Here is a 27,524-nt window from a genome sequence, read left to right on the forward strand (position 1 = left end):
AAAAAAAAAAAAAAAAAAAAAAAAATACTACCATAGTCAGGGGTGCAGTCAACAAACTCCAGAATTTGGGAAATACTACAGGACAAACACCACCATTTCTTCAACAACAAAAACAAATTTAAAAAAAAAAAAAGAGAGAGAGAGAGAGAGCGAGAGAGAGAGAGAAGAGGGACCAGCAAATATGGTGGTTAAGACACTGGACACCAACAGGACCAACCACAGTTCGAGTCCTGGACCTGGCAGCTTGCTTTCTCATTCATTCTCTCTCTCTCTCTCTCTTTCTCTCTCTCTCTCTCTCTCTCTCTCTCTTTCTTTCTCTGATGAGTACATATGCCCTATAGCAAGTTAAGAATAATAATAATAAATAAAATTAAATAATTCTTTTTAAAAAGGAGAAGAAACAAACTACATACTAAGATATCCAAGAGACATAGTAATAGAGCAACTATATACAATGTAGATCTTATGTAGATTCTAATTTGAACTAAGCCATTTTAAAAACATTCACAAAACAACTGGTGAAGCATGAACATTCATTATTTGATTATATTTTTAAATAGTAAGGTTTTTAGGTGTGACCATAGTATTGTGGTTTTAATTTTTTTTAAGTGCTGACCCATCACAGACATGTAAAAATGTTAAGAATGAGTGATACAATGTCTGGTATGTGCTTTCAAACAATCTATCATGGACCAGGATGGGGAGACATGGATTGGGGGCGGGGGGATGCACAAATGAAACAAAACTGGCCATATGTTGGCCATTAGTAGGAAGAGAGAATATGGGAATTCTGTTATTCTGCCCTATGCTAGTATGCTTCCACTATAAACAGCACTTTTTTAAAAGAAATACAATAATAAGGCAGGGAATGAACCCTTATCACAGCATCTTCACCTAGTCACAGAATCTTCTTGACCTATACTAACAAAATAAACACCAATAAAAATAAAGTACAATAAAAAAACTAGCAAAATACTTACCATTGTTGACAAAAGGAAAAAAAAAAAAAAAAAAAGACCCAAAGTCTATGCCCCACCAGAAAAAACATGGGGAAAAAAAAAGAGAGAGAGAGAGAGAGAGAGAGATTTTGGCCAACAACAGTGTGACTCCATCCTATTGCTTAGAAAGTATATTAAACATGAGAGGAGAAACTTGGTGGTGGATGGGGTTACAAATGTTCATATGCTGTCCTCTCTATCATGTCCACGCTTTAACATTTTCATAATAAAAAGTAAGAAAATAAAGAGAGATTATAAATATTGGGTTGTCGGAAAAGTCATGACACATTTTTGCATAGAGAAACAGGAAAACATGTCATGACCTTTCTGACAGCCCAATATCTTTAAGAAGATCATTTACACATTTACTTGATTTCCCACATACTCGGACTGATCACTTTCTGACCTGCCATCTTCTGGCTTTTATCTGCACTTCCAACTGCTAAGAAAGAAGGGAAAAAATTGGTCAATTATGGATACTTGCTTACTGGGTGGGAAATTTAAATAGCAAGACTGAAATGTTTCCATCATTATGCTAGAAAAATCAAGACTGATTTTACTATAAAAGTCTCACTTTAATTGAAAACCTGGTTTATGGTCATAAAAACTACTAAGGCATCTGCTTTCTCCTTTCCTTTTTTTTTTTTTTTTAATAAAGCTGGACTAGAAAACCCTTGTGTAATTTGTATTTGGATGTGATGTTTGCAGAGGTTTATTATCTTCCTGAATTTCTAAGTGGTTCCATCTGTTTTTGTGGGGAATTTGGCGGAGGCTGATTTCAAAAAACGAAGAACTAAGTAAGAAATCCAAACATCATTAAATTTGCCTTGGTAAAGTCCTTGAATGGTTTTAACAACTAACAAAACTATGAGGTATTAATGGCACAAAAAAAAAAAAAAAAAAAAAAAACCTTCAACCAGAAGCTCATAAAAAGTCTCCGTATGGAGCTAGAAGGTAGCATGGTAGTTAAGGTGCTGCATTCCCACATAGGCAACTGCAGTTCCAGTCCCAGACCTGGTAGTTTGAAGATCAGACCAGGGAACACATGCATTCATGTCCAAAACTCCCAGAAAGAGAACAGAGGAGAAGGGATTGTGGTGTGCCATCCCCCTGGGGGTTGATTTCTCACTGGAGAGAGAGGGAGAAACAGAATGCAAGTTTTGCTCTATGGCAAAAACCTAAAAAAAAATTATCTTTAGGTACCTACCCCATTCACAGAATGAAGACACAAGCACAACTATTCCACAAGGATAAAATCAACAAAATAAAAAGAGTGGGAATGACATAGAGCAAACAACTCAATTTCTTCAAAATAAAAATAAATTGTAAGGAAATATAATACAAGAAAGAAGCAAAACCCACAGGCTAAAAAGAACTAAAGAGATCTATCTCTTCAATTGCCAATATGTGGACCAAATTTGGATCTTGATTCAAACAAAATCTATGAAATAAAAACAAAGACAATCAAAAATTAGAACAGAGGGAATATGTAATATTATTTATTTATTTTTAGATGTAATAATGGTATCATGGTTTTTTTTTTCAAGTCTTATATTTTAGACATGCATACTGAGATACATGGAGTTGGAATGATGTGAAACCTGGGATTTGCTTCAAAATAACATAATTGCAGCTGAAATGAATAGGGACAGAGATAAAACAAAGCCAGTCATGAATTTATGCCAGCTGTTAAGCTGGGAGATGGGAATGCATGAGTGGAAGGTTTACTTTTATACATATTCTTGACATTTTCTAAATAAAGCTTTTTGTTAAAAAAAAAAAAGAATGGGATATATAAATAATAAAGTTAATAATGAAAATTAAATAAGTATACAAAAAGAAAAATACTAATTTTAAAATATTTTTAAATTTTTAAATTAATGTCTAAAAAGAACACTGAGACTTAATTTAAGAAAGTAGAACAGTGGCAAATAAGATTCCGAATTACTATTTTTTGTCTTTAAATAGTTTGAATTGACTTCAAATTTCAACAAGTCACAAAATGAGAACCATAAAACTTTAGATTTCTATGACATATTGGTGTCACGAAGTTCCATCTTCTACCCAGTGATGTTCTTCCTCCCACCTTCTGTTATCTTCTTGCCTGAGTCCCTCAAACTCTGGGAAAGCATTCTCTTCCAACGCAGCTCCTTTTATTTGCCTACGCCAACTATCAAAAAAGCTCTCAACTCAGGTAGTAAATCTTTTTCTCCAAATTCCTTTTCTTTCTTTCTTTTTTTAAGGTTTTTGCCATAAAGCATGTGTGCTCACCAGAAAAAGACAGAAAAATAGTGACAGGGATAGTGAGACATCACCTACCAGGGTGAAGGGAAAAGGCAATCCCTTCTCCTCCCATTCTCCTCCTGGGATTTTGGACACACACCCACACACACCTGGTATGATTTTCAAGGCACCAGGTCCTGGATTTGAACCACAGTCAGACATGTGGGAGCTGGCCCCATCCTCCAAATTTCTTAGTTTTGTCCATGGAAAAACAATTTTACAAATCTTGGGACCAGCAGGCAGGTGGTGATTACGGCACTGGACACCCACATGGCTGACCACTGTTCAAGTCCCAGACCTGGTGGCTTGAAAATCATACTGGGTGTATGTGTAGTATGTATGCCCAAAATCCCAGGAAGAGAATGAAGGAGATGAGTCTGCAGTGTAGCCATCCCTCCTGAGGGATGATTTCTCACCTTCCTTCTCATTGTCTCACTCTCTCTTAGTCTCTCTCAACAAGCACACGTGCTCCACATACAAAAATAAATAAATAAATAAATAAATAACCCTTACAAGAATTTTATAAATACAAATCACAGTCCTTCATGAGTTGTGAAATCAAATTGACTGGAATTTTATTTTTAAGTAGAAAAGAACATCTCAATTGGACAAGCTCTTGTAGAGCAGCAGTAATGTGCTACTCAAGAGAAAATGGATCCCATATGGAGGCAGTGGTTCAAATCCCCAGCCTGGTCCACCCAAGCACACCACTCACACAAGTGCCCAAGATCCAGGGCAACCAGGAAGGGGATCACAATGAGACCAGACGCTGTGGGAGACATTCATATCTCTCTCACACTCTCTTGTGCATAAGCACATGCTCCATGATAATGAAAAACTATTGCTTTAAAAAAAAAAGAAAAGAAAATCTTAGCACACTGCATGTGGTAAGGCTAAGACCTAATCTGTAAAACGTGTTCCTGTTATTTAGACCTCCACCTACATACACATGTACACACATATTGAATAAAAGAGTAAAGATGTAAATGTATTTATCACAAAGTGTTTTGTCCAAAAAAAATTAGAAAACCAATGCTCAAAAGCTAGCTTTGACAAGTCACACATTTAACCCCTTCAGATATTTCAACAGCTGGTTTCTAATGCCCCACAGTTTCTCCTTACCTCAACATACCAGCCACTCTTCATGAACATAGTTTCAGTTTGTCAAAGCTTCTACTCATTTATAAAGAACACACACATATTTAGTGCATACTACAGACCCCTTGAAATATGGCACCTAATGTTCCAGGTCAACACAGGATAACTGATTACAGTCCATGTTCTGTCCAAAATATTTCATTTTTTCATTTAAAAACTTTCTTTGTAACAACAGTAGAGATTCCTCTAAGTCATATAAGAATCCAGAGCTCAAGAGAAGGCCTTAGCATGGAAAGCAATTTGAGTTAAAAGATTATGGATAAAGCTTTAGGTGATAGAAAATTAGACTTAAGAATCAAAGGCAGAGGACAGAATCCTGGGAAACAGGAAAAACTGAAAGGATAAACAGACAAAAAGAAGTCTTTAAAGGACAGAAGGCAAAGTAGAACAAAAAGTCGAACAAAGACAATGGTTGATCAACAACAGTCAAAAATAATAGAGAGGAAAATGTGTTCAATAAACTTGACACCTGGGCCATCAATCACATAGAAGAGAATGATTTCAAAAAAATCATGAGACCAAAAGAAGAAAAGTGTCTTGTACTGAGGAGTAAAAGGCATCCACATGCACACGGGAAAGAAGGTCAAGATTCCACATGCTGCTTTAGAAGTCATATCATCATAATATCAATTTATATGGAAGTCTACTCAAGGAACTTATAAGCAAAGGAAACTAACTTTTATTTCCAACAAATTTCATGTTGTTCATTTCAGCCAATTTTGTAGCAAACAAGATCATCTGTATATAGCTTATTTGGGTTTTACTACAAACTTCTGTGAAATCTGTTGATCTGACAAACGGACCTTGTTTGTCATCATAAAAATCACAGGTAAATTACGTTGGATAGAAGATGACCAGGTTAAAATATCAGTAACACATTACCATGAATTTCCTCCCTACACTGAACATATTTTTTCCCAAAGTTGCTATAAAGATAACATAAAATCTTTATCAAATATTTTGCCAAATTCTTATGGCAAAGTGTTCCTATTAGAAAGGCATTAAATCATTTTCTCTACAAAGAGACAAATGAATAAGCTACTGATATCTTACACATATTTGGACTTATTTCACGGACTCTGAATACTTAAGAGAAAACAGACACAAGAAGCAGCATCACAAATCCAACATCCTTGTTATCTAGTGAACTGTGACTGAGTCTTAGAACAATTTTCTTTCTATCTTCTGTTCCTTTCAAGGGGAGAACAAAGGAGAGAAAGTCGTATTAAGTATCTGGTCTGTTAAAATTCCAGTCACTAGAAATTCAGAACGAATTCTTATGAAAAGCTATGTATATTCTGCAGTACTGACCAATGATGGTCCACATTTCAGTAATGTACCAGCCACTTCACAGTACTCAACTATAGGCACAAATGTTGCCCGTTCAATGGCACTTGGACCACTGGCATCAAAACTAACTCCTCTCTGACTTCTCAGCATTCCATTTGGATTCGACATTCTATCCTAGTTTTTAAAAAGTGGAGGAGAAGGAAGGCAAACATTGGACATTATCATCTTCCTCTTTACATGTTCCCATCCCCCCTCCACCTTCAGAACTAAGACCAGCAAAGAAACATGACTTAGAATCTCATTAACTGCTCACAAGTTTCTAAATGAAAACTAGCCTCCTGCCTCCCATCAAATTACATCCTAACGCAATACTGGAGTATTGGCTCTGATTCAGAATAGTTACCTTTGGGGATACAAATAGGGACAGAGTTTGAAAGAGTGGACATATTCTTTAAGATGATATAAGATAATATAAGTTGTGACTATAGGCTCTAGAACCAGAGCGCCTGGGTTTTCAGACCCCTGCTCTGCCCTCAATTAGCTGAGTGACCCTAAGCAAGGTCCTTAAACTTGCAGTGACTCAGTTTTCTTAGAGGACACCTATGATAGCAGTACCTATCACCCAGAGTTACTATGAAGATGAAATGAATAAACACAGGTGAAAGTTTTACAGAACCGTGTCTGACACATACTACGTATGCAAGAAATGGTACCCATTATTATCAGTATTTTATATTTCAATATGTCTTTACAAAGAAATTATATTAAAACAATTATATTCTAATTGAAAGCACAAATTAAGACATAAAATAACAACACAAAAATCCTCCCAGTTAATTAGGAAAAGCACTATTAAGTGCTTGTCAACTGCACCTATAATGCAAACAGCTTGTGTAACAACTTCTGAACCAGCATATGATCTATGTTTCAGACATGTACCTTCCCCTGGATACTGCCAGACAGAACCACACACACGGTAAATTGCCTTTTTTTTTTTTTAATAACACTGCAGCCCTATTAAAATTCAGTCAGCTAAAACAAAAAATATTTCACTTGGTCTAGTTGCAACGTATTACCACTGAACTATGCCATGCAAAAGAAGAAAGAAAAAAGGGAGAGAGGGTAAGAAGAAAAGAAAAAAAAAAAATGCTAAACATTAAAATATATTACAGATATAGCCATGGGAAAAAAATTTATATGACAACAATTACCTTGAAAATACACCAGAATTTTGAGAGAGATTCTTAATATAGGGTGTGCACACGCCAGAGAGACACAGAGAGACAGAGAGAGAGAAAACAAGAAATCACCCTCCAGGGGGGAATGGCCACACTGCAATCCCTTCTCCTTGGTTCTCCTCTCAGGATTTTGGGCACCCACACACAGATGCTCAGAAAAAATCTCAAGCCTCCATATTTGGGACTCAAACAGAAATTGTTAGGATTTTTTTGTGTGTGCTGTATTTTTTTAAGTTTTTTTGTTTTGTTTTGTTTTGTTTTTTTAGGGAGATTTTTGATATGGGCATGTGTGCTCGCTGGAGAGACAGAGAGGCACAAAAAGACAGAAAGTGAGAAATCACCCCCTAGGGGTGATGGCCACGCCGCTGTCCCTTCTCCTCCATTCTTCTCTTGGGATGTTGGGCACGCATGCACACACGCTTGGTGTGAGCTTTAAGTCACCGGGTCCAGGACTCGAACCATGGTTGACTACATGGGAGTCCAGCAACATAACTGCTCCACCATCTGCTGTTCCTCAGTGTTTCATTCTTTCATGAGAAAGAAAGAAGAAACAACAGGCACTCCCAGCTTCATCTTCATGCCATGGTCCAGCCCCAGATTCAGCCAACTGTGGATCGTGAGCACATGTGCACTGACAAGCTTGGGAAAATATCCAGATGCAAACCTAGAACGCTCTCAAGTGGTTCAGCCTCAGAGTGTTGAGTCTCACTTCAGCACCACTGTCTGAACTGACACACAGTATTTTTTGGTTTTTGTTTTCACCTCTAGCTAATGTATTCCCTGCATCCACTATGCTGCATTTAGATAAAACTGTTTTCAATGACCAAAGCAATTATTTGCTCATTCTAAAAACATGAGAACTGAATTTGTTACAAATGAACTACTATCTATTATTCTACAAAAGTCAGTAGTAACCATGTACTTTATTTTGGAAACTAGGAAGTACATACCAAAAAAAAGGGAGGGGGACTGCCATATGAATTTATTATGACATCTGAAATATGCTTCAAAATAATCTGGAGAGTAAGGAAGAAAGGAGAGTCAGGGCATGGAAGTGAATATAGATGAAACAGACCAGTCCCACAGAACAGTGGTAAGGCAGCTTAATCCCACATGGCCAACCACAGTTCGAATCCCAGCCCATTGGCTTGACAAGCACTCTGGTTATGTGCTCTGTATGCCTCAAATCCTACAAGATGGAGAATGGAGGAGAAAAAAATTGCAGCATGACCATTCCCACTGAGAGGTGATTTTTTTTTTCTTTTTTTGGAGAGGTTTTTGCTTTAGGGTGCATGTGCTCGCCAAAAAGACAGAGAGAGATAGAGAGACAGAAAGCAAGAAATCCCCCAGGGGGGATGGCCACGCCGCAATCCCTTCTCCTCCACTCTCCTCTCGGGATCTTGGGTACACATTCACACAAGCCCAGCATGAGTTTAAGCCACTGGGTCCGGGACTCGAACCATGGTCAACTACGTGGGAGTTCAGCAACATAGCCATTACGCTAACTGCTGGTCCCCTGAGGGGTGAGTTCATCTCTCTCTCTCTGTTTCTCTGGTCAGCACATACATCCTCTGGAAATTAGGAAACAAACAAACAAACAAAAAAAAAATAGACTAGCTACGTGCTGGTAATTGATGAAGCCAGGAGAGGGTATGTAGAGTTCATTACTACTATTCTCTCTACTCATGAACACTTTTAAATTTTCCATAATAAGATTTTAAAAAAAAAAAAAAAGTACTTTTATTATTGCCAGAAGGCACATGCACTAGAAAGGGAGAAAAAGCACTGCCTCCCACGAGGCCTGGACAGGCTCCACCCTTTTTCCTCCATTTCCCCATCTTGTCAGGATTTGGGGCACACATGCATATGCACTCAGCATTTTTTCTGTGGTGTTTGTGTTTATTTTACTACATAGGGCACAGGTGCTCACCAGAAAGACACAGACAGAAGGAAAATGAGAAACCACACCCCCCAGAGAGGGTGGTTCACACCGTAATTCTTTCTCCTCCATTCTCCTCTCAGGATTTCAGGCATGCACACACACGTCCCTGGAATGTTTTTCAAGCCAATGGGTCCAGGACTCACATTGCACAGTCGGCCATGTGGGATCCAGACATCTTAAACTCCTCACCATTTGCTGGCCTCCAGCATTTTTATTTTTCAAAGTTGTCAGGGCCAAGATGGGATCTGGCTCCCTAAGCACAAGCCTTAACCCCTACAGTATGGAGTGAATCCTGAAAAACATTCTTTTATAACTGACAATGGTACATTCTTCCAAAAATACTATTTTAACAGATAATAGGACACAGTAAAAATGCAACTTAAAAAAAAAAAACTGTTTATTTCATTTTATTTATTGTTATCTTTTCTCTTTTTCTTTTTTTTTTTTTAATTTGACCAGAACGAGCCAGAGAGAGAGAAAGGGAAAGTGAGAAAGCAAGCCGCCAGGTTCAAGACTTGAACCATGGTTGGCCATGTGGGAATCCAGTGCTTTTAACTACCACACCAACTACCAGCCTTAAAAACATGAATTTTAAAATTTTAATTTAATAAAAGAAGGTCCTTAAGAGCCAAATTGTAACTCAATGCTATCATGTATGCTGCATAGAGCAAGGAATATATAGATCACAGAGCTACAGAATGTTCTAGAATCCACCCTCAAGTCTTTGAATTTAAGCTTGCAACACAGAGGAGGAGAGTGAACTGACATTAATTAGGTCAAAAGCACATCTGCACTGCGTATGCAGCCCACATCTATAGCTCCTGATTGCAGAGCTGCAGAAGCATATCCTCAACACACCTTTACCTTCTGTTGCCAAGTTGGGGAAGGTGGGGGTAGGACAATGTATTCGCATTGCCATATGTGCATAATTTAAAACAGACAATCTTGACATTAAGAAAATTAAGTCGCAGGCTTTACTGATGTTGATTTTAATGGCCAAGATCCAAAGTCAGTTCTGGTTACAAACTCATGGATAAACTCTTGATTTGTCAGTGGACTGACTCTTTACATAACACACTAACCTTTCCCACACAATTTTGTATTCATTTTTTAAATAAAGAAAAAAATTCCTTTTTCTTAAGAGAAGCAGATCAAAGAAAATATTTCAAGGAAGATGTTCACTTAGCAGCTTTTCTCTCAGAATCCAGAAGCAATTAGAGCCCTGAAGAAAAGTAAAATATTATCATAATAAAAACTGGCTCCAAAAACAAAGACTGAGTATGAACCACTGTCTAGTACATAATCATTGCCACACTTGCTTTCCACATACTCGTGAAGGCATTTGGCATCATTTTCCAATAATCCCACAGGACTTCCACTTCCTTGTTTTCTCAACAGTATTTCAAAATGTTGACACATTTATTGAACTATTTTTAGAAGACCTAACTGTCTACCTTCAAGGTTCAAGATACAAATACATAAAAGCTGCGGGATATCCCTTTAGCTACAAAACTTGGCAGGCCTCCTAAATTCTCCAAGAAAATGTCAACTGGCAACTCCATTAACAACAAAGAGTACAATGGACATAAGGAGACCTGGGCTACTCCTGAAGCTACTCTGGATATGCTAAGCTTATACTCTTCCCAACTCATTTTTCATACCTATCTGACGGATGATACAAAATTATTTTAAAAATTAAATGAGAGTCAGCCAGGTGGTACGGCAGTTATAGCAGCTGGACCCCACATGGCCAACTATGTGATTTGAGTCTCAGACTTGTGATTTCAAAGTTGCTTTAAAAGTCAAATGGGAGGATGGGGGTGAGGGGGCAAGCTATATGATGGCACAAAAATTATAGCATTCCCAATCCCACATGGCAAACACTGCAGTTGAGTCCCAGACTGGTGACTTGAAAAACATAACAAGGCATGTGTGCCTATGTGCCCAGAATCCCAAGAGGAGCATGGGAGAGAGGGGAATTGCAGTGTGGCCATCCCCCACAGGGAAAAGCATTCTTACTTTCTAATTTTCTTTCTCTCTCTGTGTTTATGTCTCTCCAGCGAGTACATGTACTCTACAGCAAATGTTTAAAAAATCAAATGGGAAAAATGTACTGAGGATTTACTTTTAAAAGAATTTTTTAAAGGGGCCAGAAAGTGGCAAAGTGGTTAAGGCTCTGGACTCCTACATAGCTCACTACTGAGTACCAGACCTGGAGGCTGTATGTTCCCCACACCCCACCCCCACACCCCTCTGTTTAGCAAACATGCCCTACAACAATAATAAACTAAATAAGTAATTCTTAAAAAAAAAAAACAAAAAGCTTTACAAATAAAAAGTTTTATTATGAAGGACAGCCAGTGCTTTGGTGGTTAAGGGAGCTGGATCCCACATGACGACCAGTGTTGGTGGAGTCCCAGACCCAGTGACTTGAAAAATATGCCAGGCGTAGTGTTGTATGTATCCAAAATCCCAATGGGATAGAGAAATGGAAGAGAAGGGATTGCAACGTGACCATTCACCATGAGGGGTGCTTTCTACCTCTCCCTCTATACTGTCTCTGGCATGCACACATGCTTGCTAACAAGTAAAAAAATATATATTATTATAGAAGGGGGGGGATGTGGGTAGACAGAATAGTGGTAACGAAGTTGGACCCACATGGAAAGGTCCTGGGCTCCTTTCCAGGGATCTTCCTGTACTTCATACACATTCATGGCCGTGAACCAGGCTGGATGGGCCCTGTGGTGTGAAGACCATGCTGGAGGTACCTGTATCTCTCTCTCTCTGTCTCTCTCTCCACCTCATGAAAAAGTAAACAAATGTTTTCTTTTTTTTTTTTTTTTGGAGAGGTTTTTTCGCTATAGGGTGCATGCGCTCGCCAGAGAGAGACATAGACAGAAAGCGAGAAATCACCTCCCAGGGGGGATGGTCACACCGCAATCCCTTCTCCTCCATTCTCCTCTCGGGATCTTGGGCACACACGCACACACGCCCGGTGTGAGTTTTAAGCCACTGGGTTCGGGCCGCGAACCGCAGTTGACTACGTGGGAGTCCGGCGACATAGCCATTACGCTAACTGCTGGTTCCCAACATAAGTTTTCTTAAAAGGAAGAAAATACTTAAAATTCTATGATACAGTTTGCACATATAGTTTAATAAAGCACTATGATTTAAGAACTATTCTGAACCTACTTAATGTTTTTCAAATTTTATTCATATCCCTATTTTATCATTTTTGCCAAATCCATAGTCACTATGTTACTACTTCTGTAATACATATTTTAAAATCAAGTCGTTTTAAAAATGTCTATTTGGGGCCAGCAGGTATCATGGGGGTTAAGGTGCTGGACTCCCATATGGCCGATTATGGTTCAAGTCCCAGACCTGGTAACTTGCTTTCTCACTTTCCCTCTCTCTTTCTCTCCTTCTCTCCATTTCTCTTTCTGTCTGCTGAGCATATGTACCCTATATAAAAATTAAAATTAATAATTTAATTTATTTAAAATGCATTAAATTAAAATTTTAATTAAAATTTCACAATAATTAATATAATTAAATAATTACTTTTTAAAAATCTACCTTACTTAGCCTTATGTTAAGTAATATCAATGAAATCAAAATGTTGAGGTAACTATCTAAAATAGACAACTAAGATATTCAGTAAACTCTAAAATAAGATTGCCATTTATGGGGGCCAGCAGGCGGTATGGACTCCCACATGGCCAACAGTGGTTCAAGTCCTGGACCTGGAGGCTTGCTTTCTCACTTTCTCTCTCCCTCCCCCTCTCTCACTCTGTTCCTCTCTGGTCAAATTCAAGGAAAGAAAGAAAGAGAAAGAAAGGAAGAAAGGAAGAGAGAGAGAGAGAAAGATCTTTGGAAAAAAAAAAAAAAGACTGCCATTTCTGATAGTTGCATTATGTACCAAATTTGTTTTTATTGTGTACCTGTATATATTTCTGCTGCACACTGACAATATATACTTAGGTGTTAAAAGAGCAAAATTCATCTATATACCTCCTTGAATCATTAACACATTATCACACTTTAAGGAAAGGCTGTCTTCATTTACTGACTGCAACTTTTTTTTCAAGTTTATTTTATTTATTTCTTCCATAGGTTAGAGAGACAGAGACAGAAAGATAGCATATCCACAGGGCCCCAACACTGTGACTCACCTCTAGCCTCAGCCAGCCCCAGATCATGGGCACACACGTGCCTAGAATATGCAGGGAAGTCCCAGACACAAACCAGAAACCTTCCCATGTGGGTCAGCTTCACAGAGCATCAAGCTTTACCAATATACCACCATCCAGCCCTCTGCCTATAACACTTTCAACATTAATGAACAAAAGATCGTAACTTATAAATCTTTTTTTTTTTGGAGAGGTTTTTGCTATAGGGCGCATGCGCTCGCCAGACAGACAGAGAGACATAGAGAAAGAAAGCGAGAAATCACCCCCCAGGGGGATGGTCACGCCGTAATCCCTTCTCTTCCATTCTCCTCTCGGGATCTTGGGCACGCATGCACACGCGCCTGGCGTGAGTTCTAAGCCACCGGGTCTGGGACGCAAACCACGGTCCACTACGTGGGAGTCCAGCAACATAGCCATTACGCTAACTGCTGGTCCCCTGAACTTATAAATCTTAAAAGAAAAAATAAAACATTGGACAACTTAACCAACATTAATCACATGTGTTCATGACCAGTAGATCTTCCTGGAGCTTCCTCAGACCTCATAGCCTCTATTGACCCATTCTGGGGACCTTATTCAGAACCTCGCTTTTTGTTTCGCCTCCCCCAGAACTCATAAAGAAAAATCTTTAACATTTGAACCTACACATTAGTGAAAATTCCACTCTTTATTTACACTCAAAATTAATAAAATTTTTCACAATGACACTATTTAAAGGACCCACATAGATTCAAAAGTTACCCTAATCCCCAAATCATATTCAAAGGACATTCAAATGTATGTCTGCCAATTACTTGTCTGTCTAAAATAGACAACTAAGACATTTGGTAAACTCTAAAATAAGATTATGTTTTCTGATAGTTGCATTACACATTAAATTTCCTTACTGTATATTTTTGTTGTTTTTTTGTAAAAGAACAGGTATGCTCACCAGAGAGACAGAGAGAAAGAGACAGAGAGAGGGAGAAAGTATACCCCATGGGGAATGGTCATGCCACAATCCCCTCTCCTCTACTCTTCTTCCTTTTGGGATTTTGGGGACACATATACATGCACCCAGCATGTTTCTCAATGTGGTCTCAAAGCACATTGGCAACCATGTAGAATCTACTTCCCTTAACCACCAGGCCATGGGCAAGCTCTACCACGTATTTTTAAATCTAGTTCAAGCATATATTATTTATAAGAGTTTATACTGAAATACTTCTCAAAATATTACAAGGAAAAAGTATAACACATTTACTAAACTCATCCTGGGAAAAACTCCTTGTTTTGTTCAATGATACCAGTCATCTACTCCCATCCTCCCTAGAAGTTGACTTAATCACCTGACTTTCACACCTATTTTTTTTTATTTACTTTTATTTGTTCCATGAGAAAGAGAGGGTAGAAATCTTCACACCATGATTCACCTCCAACATCAGCCAGCCAGAATCATGGGAGGCCAGCATGCACGGGGAGACCTCAAGACACAAACCAGAGAGCTTCCCATGAGTCTCCAGTCATAGACCTTGGCATTATATCTGCGCGGCTGTAGCTACTCTCCATTTCTTTTTACATGTAAGTGTAATTCGACCCCGCAGCTGGCATGAAAATAAAAAAGAAAAATACAATTTTATTATGACCATGGTCCTCATCAAATGTGAGTACCACCATAATCTCATATATTTTGTTTTAAATCAGTGCATGACCCTAAGTCCAGTGAACTGACTATGAGTTAATTACTGTTCCCGCCCAAAAACCACACTAAAATGGCAGTAGGGAATTTAAAAAAAAAAAAAAAAAGGTACAAATCCACAAAAATGAAAAAACCGGAGGAGACAAGCTAGCAAATGAGACATGAGAACAGAATTTAAGAAGATGGAAAGCAGATGTACAAAGTGACTTAGAAGAGCAGAGGAAGCTGAAATTGGAGTTCCTATTTTGGTGAAGTCTACAAAAGACACACTGATTGTTAGGGATCCCTGGGAATGGGAGGTTCTAGCTCCCTCTGATGGATGAGGTGAGAGCTAAAAACAGCCTTCAAAAAGCTTCAAAAAATGCCTTCAAAATTCAGAAAAAAACGGGGACCAGCAGTTAGTGTTAATGGTTATGTCGCTGAACTCCCATGTAGTCGACCACGGTTCAAAACTCCCGGACCTGGTAGCTTAAACTCATATAGGGCACAGGCGCATGTGCGTGCGTGCCCAAGATCCCGAGAGGAGAATGGAGGAAAAGGGATTGTGGCATGGCCATCCCCACTGGGGGGTGATTTCTCGCTTTCTATCTCTTTCTCTCTCTCTGTCTTTCTGGCAAGCACACGCACCCTATAGCAAAAACCTCTCAAAAAAAATTTTTTTTCAGAAGAAACGTGATTAGAATTCTATACACAGCTAAATGATAAAAGCAAATTCAGAGTAGAAAAAGTCACTTCAAGAAATGTAAGGTCTCAAGACACTCACTTCACATTTATACTTTCTTGGGCAACTCTTAGATTTATTCTCGTAAAGTAAGAATTAAACTGGGCCAGCCTTGGTGTGGTAGTGAAGGTGGCTGGATCCCATATGGCTGACACGTATCGGAAACATACTAGGTACATGTGTGCCCAAAGGCCTGAAAGGGAGGAGAAACGGATGAGAAGGGCTTGCAGTGTGACCAACTTCCAAGAGGGGATGCTTTCTCACTTTCTCTCATTCCTTATCTCTCTCTATCTCACTCCAGGAAGTGTACGTAAAGAAAAGAAAAAGTAAGAGTGAAACCAAGAAAAGGATTAGGGACCAAGGAAGAAAGGCAAAGGCAATTCCCAGGACAGCTGCATAGCAGTTTCATAAATAAAAGCAGTCCTTATAGCAAAAACCTCTCCAAAAAAATAAAAAATAAAAAAATAAAACCAGTCTAGAACGATGGACAGACATCTAAAAAGGATGTAAAAAAAAAAAAAAAAAAAAAAAGAAGAAAAGAAAATAGAATCAGCATTGCTCCATATTTGATCCTATTGGTAGGAATGTTATAGTTTCCAACGCTGTTTAGAATTGAATCAACAATGGATACAAAAAAAAAAAAAGAAAAAGAAAAAGAAAACAAGAGAATGAGGAAAAAATAAAGCAACATCAATATAAAACAGAAAGCTGTAAAAGAAAAGAACCTGCAATCCAAGCACTTGACATGGCTCAACTATTTCAAGTACAAATTGGAGAGTGGAAGAGAAGAGTGTGGGGCTGTGTAGAGAATGAGTGAAAGAGGTTAACACCAAGGCAGAAGCTCAATAGATACTATTATTATCATTATTTCAAATGTAAAATCAAGGGACAGGAATAGGCAGAAGCGAGCAAGATCACAGACCACGTATGCCACTGCTGTTCCAGTGCTCACCCACGTCTGTTACTGCAGAAACATCAGTACGAACGCCCCACGCACAAAAACACCTTCATAAGAACCAAGGAAACCTGATAGGTGTTGTTAAATATGAAACCAAACTTTTCACTTCTAGACTTCTGTCTTAGGAAACGTATAAACTATTAACAAATAATAAAACATAAAATTATCCTGCCATTGGGGCCAGCAGGTGGCATGCTGTGGTGGGTAAGGGTGCTGGACTCCCATGTGGCTAACCACGGTCCAAGTCCAGGGACGTTTTTTCTCTTTTTCTCTCTCTCTCTCTCTCTCTCTCTCTGTCCCTCACTGGTCAAATTAAGATAAATAAGTAAATAAATTTAAATTAAATAATTCTTAAAGAAAAAAGAAACACCCTGCCATTAAAAGAACAAAATCAGGCCAGCCAGTGACACAGTGGTTAAGAATCACAAGACAAAATTACCCACTATAAAAAAAGAATCAAACAAAAATGAGTGCTCAGTTCTCCTTCATGATCACACATTTAGAAAACAAAGTAGGAGGCAGGAAACTGGTCAGAAAAGCAAGCCAGAAAAAAAAAAAAAAAAAAAAAACTTTAAGATACTGTAGATGCCAACAAACTCAAAAAAAAAAAATCAAGTTCTACTGAGTAATACCATCAAACAATTAAAAGCAATAACTGGAAGCCAGCAAGTGGCACAGTGATTAAGGTGCTGGACTCCCACATGGTCAAACGTCATTCAAGTCCCAGACCCGGTGGTTTGAAAATCATGCCAGGCACATGTGCGTGTGTGCCCAAGATTCAGAGAGGAGAATGGAGGAGAAAGAACTGCAACATGACCATGCCTTCTGGGGGGAGATTTCTCACTTTCCCTCTCACTCTCTCTCTGTATCTCTGTCTCTCTCTCTCACTTCCAAGTGCACAAGTGCTATGGCAAAAACCTAAAATAAAATTTTAAAAAAGCAACTGGCTCTAACAGACAAAACAAAGGTTTCAGCCACACACAAGCTGTGAGACCTTCAGTAATCTATTCCATTGTTAAGCCTCTACTTTTCATCTGTAAAATGAACTGCATACCAGCTACTCTGGGATAAGGCTGCAAAAAAAAAAAAGATTAGGGGTATTAACAAATGTAAAGCATCAACTACTGCACCTGGTTTATAGTCTATGTTCCAAAACGCTTATTTTCGTTCCGTTTTTTCCAAACATGTTCACTGCTTATCAATGCTCTCGCCTTATTGGAACACTTTTAAGGAACTAGATCAAAGAGCATGAACTGCACATCGTGGACAGGTGAAGCAGAGCAGCTGCTGAGAACACCTAAAGCCTGGAGGCTGCAGGCAAAGCAAAAAGTGTGGACGAAAAGCCTACACCTACAGAAAAAGACAAACCAAGAGAATGAGAATATTAGATCAAGTCTCTAAATCCAATTAACCAATCTAGAGCAAATACAGAGGACAGAGCAACAGGTAAACTATAACATATCACAAAGTTGAAATCAGCAAAATTCAGACTGCAGGAAACCATACAGAATATCAACTGATTTCTTCAACAAATGAATTTGCTCAGAAAAATAAGAAATGGGGCCAGCTCCATTGCACATTGGTAACACACTGCTTGAGAGAAGTTGGATCCCACACAGCAACCTCAATTCAAACTCCTATCCCAATTGTCCTAATATACACCAAGTGGGCTTGCCAACAAGAACCCAAAATCTGAAGAACTGGAGGATGTAGGCAAAGGGACCATAATGTGATCAAACCCTGGGGAGGAAGCTCATGGCTTTCTCCTTTCCTCCTTTTTTCTTCCCTCCCTCTTCTCTTCTCCTTACTTTCCTGTGAACACACATGCTCTATCATGAATAAAAGGAAAAAAGGTTTTCTTAAGTGAAGGGCCAACTCTAGTTTATCAGTCATAGAAAATATATCAATGGGCCAGCCCATAGCACAGTAGTTAGGGCGGCCAAATCCCACATAGTCAACTGTGCAGATGAGTCCCAGGTCCTGCAGCTTAAAAATCATGCCAGGCACATGTGCATGTGTACCCAAAATTCCAAAAGGAAAAATGGAGATGAGGTTAGGCAAGACTATCCCCCACTGGGGGGGCTTTCTTACTTTCCTTCTCGGTCTCTGGAAAGTGTACATACCCTCTAATATATTAAAAAAAAAAAAAAGAAAAAGAAAAGAAAAGTATGTCAATGAATTATAATAATGTATGAGCCTTAATGAGATCTTCTTCCAAAGAAGCTTTTTCTAAAATTAATACTTGAGATAATAAGAGGTTTTAAATACAGATAGCCACATATTTCATGATATTAAGGAATTTTTAGTGCGATATTCCAGTTATGTTTACAAAACAGTTATCTTCTAGATATTAAATCATTAAATGAAGAGAGTTTTTAAAAAGCCTTTAAGAAAATCAAAGAGGTACAAATAGGGTACAGTGATGAGCAGCGGGAGACCTGTAACACTAGGTTTCAGAGAGCCACGCAATCTGTTCAAGAGCAGTACGTCATTAAGTCTAGGACAAAATCAAAACGAGTACATCTTCCACATGTTACTGTGAGCCTAGCATGCTGGGCACTGGTTAACGGGCGCCGCAGATGACTCTGATGGTGACCCAAAGGACATCTTTTATAACGGGAGAAGCAGACATTGACTGCTAGTCCAAGACGTAGGAAAGTCCTGTTGTCAGCAACACCCACTGTAAAGTCATACTACTCTAGGCCTTGCTACCTATTTGAAATGATGATTAATAAAAGAGGTGCAAGCTCAATAGTCTAAAGGAGTCAAATAGCTAATACAAATGAATGAAACGGTCTGGAAGTACGACAAAGGGAAACAGAAGGAGCTGAGACAAAGTGAGGAGCAGATGACACGTGCAAAATGTGCAGGAATTACTAAACTCTAGCTGATGGTCCTTGTGATGGAGAAGCCCAGGCCCAGTGCTGTCATGATCCTCCAATTTTTCCAGCCTAAAATAAACAGAAGTAAATGAAGTCTCTTAATTTCTTAATGTTGACAACTAATCTAAAGTTAAAAACCTAGGTTGGATGTCTATTTCACACACAAGAAGAAGTGTACTGGATTTATAAATGTCCCATTTTAATGCCACATGCAGAGGTTAAACATTATCAATAAAAATTCCATTCAGTAATAGCCCTCTTTCAGCAAACTCACTGCATTTATAGAGGATATTATAACATACGCACACGAACTTTACATTCGAAACACATTACCTCTAGCAACATAACAAAAACAAGAAAGAATATATTCTCCCTGTGTTACTTAAAACTAGACCCAACAGCTCTGCCATATTATACACTTCTGTACAGTACCAAGAAGAATGGATGGATATTGTAAGGGCAGAGTTTTCTAAAACTTCAAAACCTCTAGGGCTACTGTACTGAAATTGTTAAAAAGCGGTTTTAACTTGTGATCACCATAGGAAATTACAGTTTCATATCAAAGACTGAACTTCCACACTGATAATTATTCCTGACCACTGCAAAAAATTTGCTTACCACATATTCGCAAGCAACCCACAAGGTCTTTTCTTAACCTAACAATTTTCACAGATGCCAGGCACTATGTGAAGCATTTTATAAGCATTAGCTCATTTAATCCTCATATAACTCTGTGAGGTAAGTATACTTTTTAACCCCCTACTAGAAGAAACAAAGCTTTGAGAAAAAAATTTACCCAAGGTCACAATAGCATAAGTGGCAGTCTAATCAGCACGAAACAGTGTGGACTTGTTACTGATCCCTTCTAGTGAACAATTCCATCAAAAAAAAGAGTAAACAAAGGGGCATTAAGTTCACAGGTAAGAACGCAAGTGGCTAACATTAAATCAGAGTTCAGCTTCATCTTGATAAATGGAAAAAGATGGTCTACCTAAGGAATTAAATTAAATTAAAATAAGCTCAATCAGGTGGAGGGATGAGAAAAATAAGGAGGAAGAAAGAGGGAAAAAAATCAAAGAAAAATAAAAGCACCCCCCTTAAGATTTCAATTTCATCTCAAAAATAAGAACTGAAATCAACTAGCAATTATTAATATTTTGTTTCCCAAAATTATCTCTCATTCTCACTCACTTACACACAAAGTCTTACTCACATACACATACACACCACTAGACTTACAGAGTCAGGAAATGTATGAACCCATGGGGCCCACCTTGTGCAAAACCTTCCCAATAACTCCTTCTCTAATTCACATCAAAAGCCTGGACCAAATCATCTCCAAGCTCCCTTTTGGTCTTCAGGGTAAATAAATCTAGGGTGAAAAGCAAGCAACCTCTTTGGACAAAAAAAGAAAAAAATAATAAAATAAATAAACAAACAGAAGTGTGTAAGAAGAATAAATTACACTTTAATTTTATATTCTCAAGCTACTGGAATATCTACATATACTAGTCTAATACAGGGATGCCAACAAATACGATTAAACTCAGCACCGTTGTAGTAATAGTGGTAAGTCCAACTCTTAAGTGCATGTAAAGGCCTGGAAACCTGAATTCAGAGCTTGGAAGGGATAACTACAGTTGATAATGAGACCTATACAAGTGTTGAAAAACACAATTATCCTGGAAAAAAGATAATTACCCCAAGTAAAGGATAACAGAAGTCTTTAAGTATTTGAAAATTATTTCATGAAGGTTTATAGTGAGGACATAATAAGAAAAAAGAAAGAGGAAAAAGTTTAGATCCCAAAACTTCCTTACCTAAACTAGATAATAAGGTGCTACAGATGAACAGTGGCAGGATCACTCTGAAACTCTTCATCTCCTCTGGTTCTTTTTTTTTTTGGAGAGGTTTTTGCTATCGGGCACATATACTCACCAGAAAGACAGAAAGAGACAGAGACAGAGACAGAAAGCAAGAAATCACCCCCCAGTGGGGATGGCCATGCCACAATCCTTTCTCCTCCATTCTCCTCTCAGGATCTTGGACATACACGCACACGTGCCCGGTGTGAGTTTAAGCCACCGAGACTCAAACCATGGTCAATTACATGGGAGTCCAGCGACACAGCCATTACACTAACTGCTGGTCCCCATCTCCTCTGTTTCTTAACCTGGAAAGAACTAAACCATTGTCATGATGCCATATTTAGTTATATACATAAAATTTTAACTTGGTTATCTAAAGCAAAACCTTGCTTAAGGTAACAGCTCATATTTCATTAAAAATACTTCCTCTCTCTGAATGTATGATTGTTTAGGAGACAACCTAGACATTAACACTAAGAGCTCTATGGCTCTATAATATGCTAAAGTGAAAAAATACCAAACGGTGGAGAAGTATTTGTGAAGTGAAAAAATGTCTCCATATTAAAGTAACTTAGAAGATAAAATTACAGGATTTATGCACTCACTGGTCAAATGACATCTATTCTGATATTAAAGGATAAAACATAACTTTAAGAGGTCAGCAGGTGCCATAGTGGTTAAGGGACTGGACTCCCATATGGCCAAACAAGGTTCAAGTCATGGACCCAGTGGTTTGAAACTCACTCAGGTGCATGTGTGTGCATGCCAAGACCCAGAGAGGAGAGGAGAAGGGATTGCGACATGCCATCCCCCTGGGAGGAGGGGATGATTTCTCACTTTCTCTCTCTCCATCTCCCTCACCAACAAGCACATGCATCCTGTAGCAAAAAAAAAAAAAAAAGAAAAAAAAAATTAAAGACATCACTTTAAAAATGAGAAAATTCCTAAAAATTCTCATTAAAATAAATACTAACCCAATCACCAGGGAAGTAACATATAGATTATCTACTCTTCTAGACACAAGAAAACAAGCATCCATAATAAATCTACACAGATCCCATGCCAACCACAAAACAAGAGGGAGCAATCCAGTGGTTAAAAAAAAGAAAAAAGTAAGTCCTCTGGGGTCAGCAGGTAGCATGATAGTTAAGGAACTGGATGTTCACATGACTGATTGTGGTTTGAGTCCCAGACCTGGAGGGGAGGCTTTCTCTCTGACTCTCTCTGACTCTCTCTCTGACTCTCTCTCTCTCTCTCTCATGAGTTCACATGCCATGTAGCAAATTAAAAATAATTAAAAAAATTAAATATTTAATTCTTTTAAAAAAGTAAACCCATGGGACCAGCGGATGGCATAATGGTTACATCACTGAACTCCCATGTAGTCGACTGCAGTCCGAGTCCTGAGTCCAGCGGCTTAAAACTCACGCTGGGCACATGTGCATGAATGCCCAAAATTCTGAGAGGAGAATAGAGGAGAAGGGAATACAGCATGGCCATTCCCCAAGAGGGTGATTTCTCACTTTCTCTCTCTCCTCTCTCTGATGAGTGCATGTGCCCTATAGCAAAAATCTCTACTAAAAATTTTGTACAAAGAAAGTATATAAAATATTACCTACATATTTTTACATGAAATATTACCAGCTTCTACAAAGTAAACTCCAACTTTCAAAGGATCTTCACCAAAAGCATCTCCAATATATTATATAAAAGTGCAATTAAGTCATCAAATAAATAAGTACAATGTGTAGGTGCTTCACACAGTAAATATATATAATATTCCCTCTTCATGAAATATAGACACATAGACTTTTTTTTAAAACTACAAAAAAAAAACACTATTAGTTATAACTATCAATCATTTCTAAATGGCATTAGAGATGATTTATTTCCTTCCTTTTTGACTTGTCTGTAACTTCTAAATAATTATAATACTAATAGCCATCTTGGAGGCCACTGCCCTGGAGTTACTGATAGGAGGCCCTGGCTCCATTCTAGATTTTAGTCTGGGGCACTGCCCAGGCAGAGAAATGATAGAAAGCTTATGAATATCAAGTTTGGCTAGTTTATGCCAAAACCTAGAATTCCTAAGGGATGCTCTGTCTAGAATCTGTGGGGGAATCATAAATAAATCTTCTATTTACACAGACCTTCCAAAGAGGCTGGAAATGTGTGTGTGTTCAGGGGAGGGGACAAAGGCAAAGAGCGCATTTACAGACTCCTAACGGTTTAGCCCTGAGATTCCAAGATTCTATGAAAGACCAGTAAATTAGGGTTTGGCTAGTATTTGCTGAGTACTGAAGCCAGCATAAACATTTACTTGAGACTTTTAAATCTGTAAGGGTACCCAGTGGTTACAGTAATTTTGAATCTGGGGGAGAAAAATGAAAAAAAGCAAGGTCACTGGAAATGTTTCTAAATAAAGGAGGGGGTGGAGGAGATAGGCATATTTCCTTTGTTTTCTCCAAGTAAACAATACAGATTTTAGAACTGCGAAGTGTGATACTCTGTGGTATTGATCCCTATAAACTGTTTTATTGCCTTATAAAAATACTAGCAATCCATACTTTTCAAAAAAGTCCACACGCCTTTAAACAAAATACTTCAAAAAAAGAAAAGGACCTATGCTTTCCTGTGGAAACAAACAAAATCAAACCTTTGAAAATATTTAGCATTCTGCTATGTAAAATATAAACCCCACATTCTAAAATGGCAAGGACACAACTTTTGTACGTCATCGGCCACAGTAATATGAGAGTGGTGATTCACAACAGAACCTGACGTTAAACATAACTATACAATATTACTAATTACAGAGAAATTTTACCAATAAATATTTTGGTTGAAGACTACTTTGTCATCTTTGTGAGTATTTTTAGTTGAAAGCAAGTGGTTGGGTAGTACATGTGGACATGGTTCTGATTTTTAAATATCTATTTTTACATTCTGGTCACTGGTTAAGTTTCCTAAACTCAATTCTTTAGAGCTAGTAATTTGGAAAGGGTAAACCACAAGAACGTCATGTTAAGAAGCAAAGAACCCAACAAGCTCACCAACTGAGATCAATACAAAGGTAACCTGGAAACTTCTGAGCACTCACAATTCTAATGAGGGCTCAGATAGTCACTAACCTCTGACTCGTAAGGACATGAACAAACTACAGTAAAACTATCTCTTGAAATATAACATATTTGCATTATATTATATTTGCATATTTTGGTGGACTCCCTTCAGATTCCTCCCCTGAATCTCCAAGTTTGGTTCTTTCTACTTGAACTTAAATTTCAGACTTTAAATATATACTCATATCCTTTTTTTTTTTTTTGGAGAGGTTTACAGGGCGCATGCTCTCACCAGAAAGAGAGACTGAAAGCGAAAAAACACCCCCCCGGGGGGATGACCAGGACACAATCCCTTCTCCTCCATTCTCCTCTCCCGATCTTAGGCATGCACACACGCCCAGCATGAGTTCAAGCCACCAGATCCAGACTCGAACCCTGGTCGACTACATGGGAGTCCCGCTACATAGCCATTACACCAACTGCTGGTCCCAATACTCACATCCTATAGTAAGTGTTTTCACACAAGTTAGCAACATTTTTACTAGAATTCTAGTTTTGTTAAATGATTGTTTTTTTTTAATCACTTTTATTCTTCTTTAAAAATCCCATCCAATGGAGATCTCAACAGTTTGAGGGTTGGTGCTCAATTTATCCATACACTTTAGAAGGTTTCTGCACTAAGTGCTTTAACCACCTGGACTAGAGGTAGAAGATTAAAGAATTGTTATGACTAGGCCTTTCTTAAAAAGGGATTATTTAAAGAAACTGTCCCCTCCCCTTACTTAAATGAGCAGTCTCTTGTTCTCAGCAGTCCTGGTGCACACAAGACCACTACTGACTTCAGGGGGAATTCTGCCCAAGAAGTAAAGAAGACAGGATAGGATTAAAAGCCCTAAATCCACAGCATTGTTCAAAGCCATTACCACTGTACAGTTCCCTAATAACTTCCAAAGAGGAGATATCCTCGGTTTGATCGTGGTTCTCACATTGAATTATAGAAATGATCACTTGAGCTCTGACAGGAAGACACATTATAGCTGCCTCAAAGTGTGTCAAACTCACAGACTGATGAATGTACACGGTTGGCCCTTATCACCATTCAAGATTGTGTTGCAATGCAGCCCCATTAGTGGCTGCAACAGCAACTCTGATTTCTCACAGCAAGTAGCCTGCAAAGGGAACCCGAATAGGGATTAAGCACCTTCCTTCCCCAGCAAAACCTGTCCAAAACCTGAGAATTCTAAATCCCAGCCCCGCAGTCAAGAATTTGACTCAGTTTCCCTCAAGTGCTTAAACCCAAGAACAAAAATGTGACAAGACAGACTGAAATGCTAACTCTCAAGGTGTTCTAAATAGAAATAATATAGTCCAATGGAAAAAAATGAACAAAAAGGAGGAGAAATAAGGGGCAATGAGGACAATGAAGAAAAATTGTGAAAATCATTATTTAAATAACAGTGACAAGAACATGACGCCTGGCATACACATTCACTTCAGATGCAGGAAGTTCAAGAAGCAAAAAAGATGTAATTCAGAAAAGGAAAAAATAAAAAAACAGACCTACAGCTCCTCTATGTCCCACCTTCCCTCCCATCTACCCAGGGCTCTTAAAAAACAGTGGCAGTGGTTGGGGTGACGGTGAAGTTCAACGAAAAGCGTCCTCGGCGAACAGGGAGGGTTCCACGTAGAGACCCCCCTCAAAAATAGCCTCTAGGCGGGTGGTCTTCTCACAAAAATAAAAAAATGAAAGAAAGAAAAACTTGACCTCACGAGAGGTTAGCAATCCAGGGAAGCATGACTGACGTCCCTCCAGAGATGTCCCCGCTGCTAGCGCAGCGCCTCTGCCGAGAGAAGGGGCCCCGGCTGCCAATTCCAACCCTGCCCGCCCCGTTCCGTTCTCCTCGTCCCTCCCTGCAGCGCACCCAAAAATGCTCCCAACCCTGGGCCCCCAGTTCAAGAGGAGGAAAACCAGCCATCTGTGGCGAGACGGTCTCGGTGTCGGAACGGTGAGGATTCCAGCAAAAAACGTGCGTCGCCGTCGCCAGCTCCCAGACGGCGCCGGCGGCAGCGCGGAGTGGGCAGCGCGGCGCGAGCAACGCCCGACCGACCCCGGCCGAGCTTGGGGCTGGCGCGCCGCCCTGGCCCGACTCCCCGCAATCCCCACGCGTGCAGCCGCCCGCGATTCCCCTCTCAAAACCATCCTCCAGAAGGGCGACGCCGCGGCCCGCGCCGGGGATGGAGCCGGGTTCCTGCCACTGCTGCTCCGCGGGGCCCGGACGCGTGACCCTGAGCCCACAGCAGCGCGGTCCTCACCATGCCCCCGGCTCTGGGCTTCGCCTAGGTGCGGCCCCGGCTCCAGGACGCGAGGGTCCGGCCTGGAGCAACAGGATCCGGACCCGGGGCGGGAATCGAGTTGGGCAGAGAGGGGGAGGGCGAGGAAAGAGCCACCGCTTCCTGCCCGATCAGCGTCCCAGTTGCAGCCGGAGGAAAAATCCGAGCCATTCCTGCAGCTCCCCAGGGACTGGGCGCCCAGCCCGGGCTCTCCCCCGCCCCCGGCCCGCCATTCCGCAGCCCCGCACTCCTCCTTACCTGACGCCGCACTTCAGGAGCTCGCTAGCCCGGGTACTCGTCCTGCTTCGGTCCCAGCCGCCCCACGCCCTCGGCTCCGGGCTACGTTCCCAGGCTGGCGGGGTGGGGGGTGGGGGGGCTCTTCCCGAGGGATTTGCCTCTCTGGGCAGTAGGGTACCGGAGCTAGAACGTATTTGGCCCTCAGAGCACCTCCGGATAATGACATCTGATGCTTGCGTGCATGGCGTTCTCACCTGCGAATCCGGCCTTAAATGCCCTCTCCTCTTTCAAAAGTTAATTTCAGCAAAGTGCATTCACTGACTAAGCCTTCATTGAGCGCCATTCCCATTCCTGGGGCACTAGAGTAGGCCATGGAGACCCAGAAAGAGGAAAACTGGGTTTCTCTCAGGCTAGAGCGGAAGAGGTGCAATCACAGAAAGGGCGTTGAAAGGGGACCGTTTATTCTTCTTGCTGGCGAGAGAGGAGGGATGCAGGAAACCCCAAGGAAGGAGCCTTTATGTTAAACCTTGAGAGTGAGTAAGATTTCTTCGGTGGAGGCCTGGGAACCTGGATTGCAGAGTTTGACATGGCTGAAGAAGGATCTGGAAAAAAACCCAGGTTGGAGCCAAGCTGTGAAAAGTTACTAGCAAGGGCGTACGTGCGCGCGCGTGCGCACACACAC

The 27,524-nt window shown here is 39.8% G+C and overlaps 1 protein-coding gene across 1 annotated transcript in view; it reads right to left on the reverse strand.

Annotated features, from left to right (window-relative positions):
* EPB41L2 (erythrocyte membrane protein band 4.1 like 2) overlaps positions 1-26,926 on the reverse strand; it is a 253,789-nt gene extending 226,863 nt beyond the window's left edge. Inside the window, exon 1 of the mRNA XM_006144276.3 lies at positions 26,864-26,926. The gene's annotated coding sequence lies outside the window, so the exon portion shown is untranslated. The remainder of the gene's footprint in view (positions 1-26,863) is intronic.
* Positions 26,927-27,524: the final 598 nt, after the last annotated feature.

The sequence above is a fragment of the Tupaia chinensis genome, unplaced genomic scaffold (assembly GCF_000334495.1).
Source record: "Tupaia chinensis unplaced genomic scaffold, TupChi_1.0 Scaffold000117_2, whole genome shotgun sequence".
NCBI lineage: Eukaryota > Metazoa > Chordata > Mammalia > Scandentia > Tupaiidae > Tupaia > Tupaia belangeri.